We start from the raw sequence: 7993 nt of genomic DNA on the forward strand, positions 1-7993 counted from the left end.
ACCTGAGCCGAAGGCAGAGGCTTTAACCCACTGAGCCACCCAGGCGCCCCAGTGAGGAAGTCTTTTAAACTTGGTTCTGTTTTGGACTTTATCCTGGGAGGATTAAAACAGAGTCCAAGATATGGATCCCGGGGATGGTATTATAATACTTTTAGAAAGTGCTGAATTAGTCTGTAGAGAACAGTGTAATGAAAAACATTACTCCGGTGTATATAATCATAATTATGATATCGGTGATTTGTGTGGCTTCAGATGGTTGGGTTGAATTTGCTCTGAAGATGTGATGATAGTATCACTTGCTGATTATGTTGTCATGAAGTAGATGAACTTTATGAGCTCATCTCTATAACAAATGAGATGTGGAGTGTCTTTCTATGTTAGAGTAAAACTGTACTTTTAGTGTAGTTTTCGGAGAGACTGTGATAAATTTAATGGGTCTTTAGGGTAACATGACCCTTGCTGCTTCTGGCAAGGCATGTGGCAGGGTTAAGTAGGAGGCTGGAACACAGAAATTGGGAATTTTGGAGGCTCCTGGTTGGCTCAGTCTGTTAAGCGACTGCCTTTGGCTCAGATCATGATTCCCCGGGTCCTGAGATCGAGCCCCATGTCAGGGTCCCTGCTTAGCAGGAAGTCTGCTTCTCCCTCTCCCTCTACTCTTGTTCTCTCTTGAGTGCCCACTCTCTCTCTGTCTCTCAGATAAATAAAATCTTAAAAAAAATGAAATTGGGAATTTTGTAATGAGAGATTTAAGATCAGCTGTGTACATGATGAGTTTAATTAATCTTGGCTTCGATGAGTCACTGTTTTTGAGCCTCAGCTCGGGTAAAATGAAGGTGGGACTGCAAAGAAATTTTTGCAAAGTCCTAGAAGTGATTTGAATTTCTATTTATTTTTCCCAAAGAAAATTGTTTTTCTCTTTTTTCCCCACTCTCATTGTTGGTTTTATTTTTTTTCTTTTATAATCTTAATAATGCTATGTGCATTTTCTTTACTAACTCAGTTTGTTGTTGTCAATCACTCTACCTTTGTAATTTGATTTCTGTTGTTGTCTTGATGCCTTCCTGTTTTACCTATTTATTTATTTAAAGTTTATTTATGTTTTTAGTTCTCTCTACACCCAACATGGGGCTCAAACTCAGGACCCCGAGTCAACATGTTCTTCCCAATAAGCTAGCCAGGTGCCCCCTTCTTGTTCTTTTTATATTTACTTTGCTTATATGCTATTATTCACTATCCATTAAGCTCCTGCAATGTGCTAGTCATAGTGCTAGGCAGGGCTGGCAGTAATGTTTGGGAAGACAGACTGTTGTCCCTGAGTTGGAAGTTGTATTACTGTTTCTACTTCTGTGTTTTAAAGTCTCTTTCAGATATTTCTTTTTTCTGTTTTTTAAGACCTCTTAATACAAGTAATTTTGTTGATTTGGTGCTCTATGTACAGTGGTCTTCAAGAATATTTTTTTAACCAGTAGCCTTCAAGTGGCTTGAAGTTTCACAGAGCCTTCCCATGAATTTCAAGTTTGGAGAGGACAGTAGTTTTTTGTTTCTAAATTTCTCTGTTAAAATACATACTTCCACCTAAAATTGAGTTGCCTGCTGTCAAAGAAGGACTTTGCAGGTTCTCCTTTTTAGCTTATTTCTCAAAACTACCATTTTACTCTTTACAAAAGAAAAGTGTATTTTTTAAATCCATCCTATTTTTACAACAGTGCATTCCCCAGAGTATAAGAAAATCTCCAAGACACCAAATAAAGGGACAATTTGAAATATTAGTCTCTGAAAATCCTATTCAAACTAAGATATAAACTTGCATCTTATTTTATATAGTTGCATGATTTTAAGTAAGGAGGTGAAAGCATCAGTGTTTACTTCCTATAAATCAACCTTACATCTTTAAATAAAACATTTTTCTGATTGTTAGGAAAAATATTTTCATTAGCTTTGCTAGAGGCTACTAGAAAGTTTACATCTGTTTTTTTGTTTTTTTAAACTTTGGGAGTTTATTGCTTAGTAGGAATTATCAGTTACTTCTTTGCTTTCTATTCATTCCTACCATATGGAGTGTATTTTAGCATCTCTACATTTTTAACATTCTGGAAACATGCTCATAATTATTAATATATAGATTTTTAGTTCCACACTTGCTCAGTAACCTGTTTTGCAATTGATTTCTGGTGAGCTCTGCTTCATCTCAGTACCACAGATACATGATCTAATTTTTTAATAAAGAGCATCAATCTGGAGTGCCTGTTTGGCTCAGTCAATAGAGCATGTATCTTGGGGTTGTGAGTTCAAGCCTCACATTGGGCATAGAGCTTACTTTAAAAAAAAACAAAACAAAGCCACCACCAGGGCACCTGGGTGGCTCAGTCAGTTGAGTGTATGACTCTTGATTTAGGCTCAGGTTATGATCTCAGGATGGTGAGACCAAGCCCTGAGTTGGCTTTGTGCTGAGTATCAAGCCTGCTTGGGATTCTTTCTCCCTCTCCCTCTGCCCCTCCCTCCTCTCTCTCTCTCTCTCTCTTTCTCTCAAATAAATAAATCTTTATTTTTCATTTATTTAGTTTTATCTTATTGATTTATTTGAGAAAGTGAGACAGAGAGAAAAGTACATGAGTAGGAGGAGGGGCAGAGGGAGAGGGAGAAGGAGGCTCTGTGCTGAGCGATAATCCCAATTCAGGATTCTATCCCAGGACCCCAGGATTAGACCTGAGCTGAAGGCAGATGCTTAAGTGACTGAGTCACCTAGGAGGCCCTAAATAAATCTTAAAAACAAACAAACAAAAAAATCTAGCAATCAATCTCATTAAGAGATCTACATCCATTAAATTTTACTTTTACATTCAAAACACATTTGTAATGCTTATCTTTATAGTAATATGAATTGTAATTAATCAAGCCAGGATAAATTTAAAACACTTTTAAGAGTCTTTTGTTCTCTGAATGTTTTAAAGCAATGCAAATTAATATGCATATTTTTATTGCAGAGAAATAGGACAAGGTGAACTTTTAAGCATAAAAATATAAAATTATGAGAGATTGGAATGTGTTTCTTTTATTGGAGATAGTGGATATCAGTCCAGTGGACAAATTCGAAAGTGATGGAATAGTTTTATTTGAAAATGGCCATATTTATAAAATGAAATGAGATTTTTTTGCTATAACTATTGAAATTTAGGATGAGAAATTTTGATGCCCAGGTAATTGGTAAAAGATTATTTCTCTGTATATCTGTGAGGGTATTTCCAGAAGAGATTAGCATCTGATTTGGCAAACTGAGTAAAGCAGAGGGTCCTTCCCAGTGTGGCAGGCCTTATCTAACCCACTGAAGACCTGAATAGAACAACAATAGAACAACAATAGAAGGTTGAATTCCCTCTCTGCCTAACTGTTGGTCCCAGGTCATCAATCTTCTCCTGTCCTTAGTGCTCTTAGTCTTTAGGTCTTCTTGTCCGGACTGAAATCTCCACCATGGCTCTTTAGCTCTCAGGCCTTTGAACTACACCACTGGCTTTCCTGAGTCCCCAGTGCACAGATGGCAGATCGTGGGACTTCTCAGCTTCCATCAATCTCTCTCTTTCTCCTTTGTACATGTGTGTATAAGTTTCTCTGGAGAACCCTGACTAATACAACTGGTGTCACCAGAGCCTGTGAGTTTGAAGGAGGTATTCTCTTGGGGCTGATGATCAGATTTCTTAAGAAGGGGTACATTTTAGCTGGTGATGAGATGGCAGGAGCATTGCAGCTGATAGACTCTCAAGGAGAAGGATGCCCCCAGACAGGTGCCCACGGCTTGGCCCCGCAGGTGAGGGAGCACAGTGGGGCGAATATTCCTGCTGCCAAGGAGGCACTGCAGACTATGTGGCAGGGCCAGCTGAAGGGGACTTGGGGCCTTGGTTTGCTGCCGCTGTTGCTTGAGCAATCCTGACAGGAACTAGAAGGAAGAGTTTTTTTCTCTCATCTGTCTTCCATGCTCCACCCAGTTTTCCCTTTTGTGGAACCAAACCCGAAGCCCGCGGGCATAAGAGTCTGGAAATTATATAATTTACATACAAAAACAGATTTGGACAGAGCTTTGAAAGGTATACTTGGAGCTGAGAGACCTTAAATAGCAAGATCTATCATTTTGGTCATTCATTATCCATTTACGTGTTTCTGTCTTACAACAACATTAATGTCTTTTTGCTTTTGCCTAGCAAGATACAACCATCCCTTTTACCAAGTTTTTTCCATCTTTTTCCTCAGAAAAGAGGCCCAAAGTCCCAGCAGTCACCATAGCAGTCTCTGAGTAGTGTTATTTTCTATTTTATTGAATCACATCTGAATATTCTATAACATATAGAGTAAATTGTAAAGTTAACCACCAAGAGTACTCCTTATTCAAACTAAAGAGGAGAAGTAAGTAAATATCTGTCAGTATATACCTGACAAACAAGGAAGAACATTTCCATAACTTCTACAGTCCTGTGTGCTCATGCCTGCTATACACTCTGTTCCCTTAACCGTCAAAGGGCATGGCAGCCAGTCGGGGCTTTGTTCCTGGTGGAGGTCATCCAAACCCCACCCTCCTTCCCAAAGGGTCTAAAGCTTTTCGGTCTGTCTCATGTATTGCTGTAGTTTCACCATAGCTTTTACTACTACTGGGTTAGAGAATACTCAGAGTACCTCAGAGAAGGTCTTGGGCTCCAGACATAGTCCTTCTGTGTGTCTAGTGTCAGAGCAGCCATTCAGTTTACCCTTAGTAATTGGGACCAATTGCCCCAGCAAAAGCAATGATCCCTCCTTAGTTATTTCCATAGCAGGTGAAGCTCTCCGTGGCCAGTGAAATTCTCATTTTCCAATTCTTTGGTGTCATTGTTGCGACCTCTGGCGGAAGCATTTTTCTCTGGGGGATGAAAACCTCTAACCCAGCAACAATCAGAGTTTCAGGGATGGGAAACAAAATTTGGGAGATTATAATGGACCATGATATTGGGGGAGCCACTCTCACTTCTTCCTTTTATCCACATATCCTGGCTGTGGAAGGAAGACTGTCCCATATTTGTCTCTGGTCCCAAGAATAGCCCACATTCTATGGGATAGTACTCGAACTTTTCAGAGTGTTTTTTCCCAACTGGCACTGTAACTGAATCTTCAGCTCTGTTGCTTCTGAGGGATGTCATACCTGGCAAGACCAGCACACTCTATGGGAGAGGTGAGTTCCCTGATCAGAAGCAGTATCGCGTAAAACATGCGTAAGTCCTCAGATAGCCATTATATTTATCTCTTGCTGGATCACAGACTGTTTCAAAACTTAACAGCTTAAAACAACAAACATTATTTCATAATTTTTGTTTGTCAGGCACATAGGATCAGCCTAGCAGGGTTGGTTCTGGCTCATGGTATCTCATGAGTTTGCAGTCAAGCCAAGCCACTGGGTGGAGCTACAGGCATCTCAAGACTGGCATGGAGTTACATACTCACTTTCAACCTCACTCATGGTTGTTGGCAGGCTTCAAACAGGGCTTCATTCAGTTCCTTGCCATGCTGCATGGGCCTTCTTCCCACAGGACTTCTCACAACAAGGCAGCTTGTTTTCTCCATATGAGTGGAGAGAGAGAGGAAACAAGGGAGAGGAAAGCTCCCCAAATGGAAGCCAAAGTCTTTATAACCTAATCGCAGGAGTGCTATACCCTCATTTCAGCCCTATTCTATTAATGAGAAGCAAAGCCATTAGTCCAGGGGATACCGAAGGGGCCAGGATGATTCAAGGGCATGGAAAGCGGGAGGTGGGATCATTGGAGGCCATTTTAGAGGCTACCTACAAAAGTCATGCTAGCAGAAACCCCGGCTGTTAGGGTTTTGGAATAGATAACTACTTTTTCAGAAACCACTCTTGGTTTGCTACTGGGCCCTGGTAGAGACTGAACTGATCTGGGGCATTTGGAGATCATGTAACCTAAGCTAAGATGAACTGGGTGTTTCCTGACCCACCAAGATACAAGGTTGGTTGACAGTATCAGCAATGCAACATCAAGTAGAGACAGCATAAATGAGATAAGATGCACAGTGAGGTTAGCTCCTGAAGATAGAAGCTCGTTGCATGAGAGCTGATTCAGCCTCCTGCACACCTACACCTGCTACATGGCTGCCTCTTTCCCCAACCTATGACCTTGAAGGGGGGTGGGTAGTTTCTGAGGAAGAAAAAGCTAAGGCCTCATTTACAGGTAGTTTTGCACAATGTGTTGGCATCATCTTGAAGCAGCATCTCAGCCCCATTCTGCAGTGGTCCGGTGATGCAGTATTGATGGGAGATCCTCCCAGCGCACAGAACTTGGAGCAATACATTTGGTTGTCCATGCTGTCTGAACTGAGAGATGGCCAGAAGAATTGGTAAACTGATCGTGGACAGTGATTGGCAATTTGGCTGAAATGTTGGGAACTCAGAAAACAAAGATATGGCAGATGGTAGCAAAAAAGATAAAGGGAGAGGCACATGGACAAGACTTTCAGAATGACCATAACGTGTGAAAAAAAAAAAAATCATGCCCCACGTGGATAGTATGCAAGAGAACATCAACAGTGAGGAGACTTTCAGTACCTGGGCAGACAGAGTGAACTTGTCTGTGTATGACAGTCAGCATTTTTCTGCAGTTGCCTTAGTGCTTGCTCGGAAGCCACAATGGTGAGGGTGAGGTGAAACATGGGCCTCGCCAGGGCTGGGCCGGCCATCCTCACTGCTGAGTGACTGACCTACGGAGAGCAGAAACTGACACTGGGCCCTCTAGACCGCGCCTTTCCCCCAGAAAGACCAGAAAACCACCTCGTGGCAGGTGGATCACAATGGAGGCAGCAGTTTGTCCTCACTTGGAAGAACTTACTCAGGCGTGGATTTGCCTTCCCCGACCACAACGCTTCTGCCAGTATAACTGTCTCTGTACTAATGGAAGTTTGACAAGATATTGCTTCGGACTGAGAAGCTCTTTTCTAAGTCGTCCTTACATTAGGAAAAGGCAGCTTTCTTTAAAGAAGGAAAAAAAGAAGAAGAAGAAAGGAAGAAAAGAAAGAGAAAAACGAGAAGGTAATATGTCAAAATGTTAAACTGTCTAATGGGAGTTAGGGTAGTATGTATGTATATATATATATACACATATATATATGCTATTTGTTTCAATTTTTTTCCATGTGATGTATCTGGAATAATACATTGAAATAAATTATAAAGGCCACTGAAGATATTTTTTAAACTGCATTCCTGAAAGATTGGTTTCCCGACTAAGAAAGGATTGGTTGGAGGCTACTCTATTTTAATCCTGATTTCAGTTCTCCTGTTTTCAAGCCACCCAGGCCCAGACTGCTGCAGTCGGAGCCAATGATATTTCTCTACAATCTTAATGATTCTCAAACTTCTGTGAACATAAGCATCTTCAAGGAGACATAAAATGCGAACTCCCAGTCCACCCCCCTGTTCTGGAAATTGGGTAATTCTGGGAGGGACCTAGGAAACTATATATGGTTGACCCTTGAACAACTCAGGTTTGAACTGCACAAGTCCACTTATACACAGATATTTTTCAATAAATACAGGACTAAAAATGTATTTTGTTTTCCTTATTATTTTCTTAATACCATTTTCTATAGCTTACCTTATCGTTAGAATGTAGTATATGATACATATAACATAAAAAGCATTTGTTAATTGACTATTTCTGTTATCAGTAAGGCTTCTGGTCAACAGTAGGCTATTAGTAGTCAAATTTTTGGGAAATCAAAGTTATACATGGATTTTTGACTGCATAGGAGGGAGCCAGTGTCCCTAACCCCATTCCCACCCCTGTTGTTCAAAAGTTAACTGTATTTTTTATTTATTTTTTTTAAAGATTTTATTTATTTATTTGACAGATAGAGATCACAAGTAGGGCAGAGAAGCAGGCAGAGAGAGGGCTGGATCCCAGGACCTGGGGATCATGACCTGAGCTGAAGGCAGAGGCTTTAACCCACTGAGCCACCCAGGCGC

Source organism: Lontra canadensis, unplaced genomic scaffold (assembly GCF_010015895.1).
Source record: "Lontra canadensis isolate GAN:19392208 unplaced genomic scaffold, GSC_riverotter_1.0 scaffold33, whole genome shotgun sequence".
In the NCBI taxonomy this organism is placed as follows: Eukaryota; Metazoa; Chordata; class Mammalia; order Carnivora; family Mustelidae; genus Lontra; species Lontra canadensis.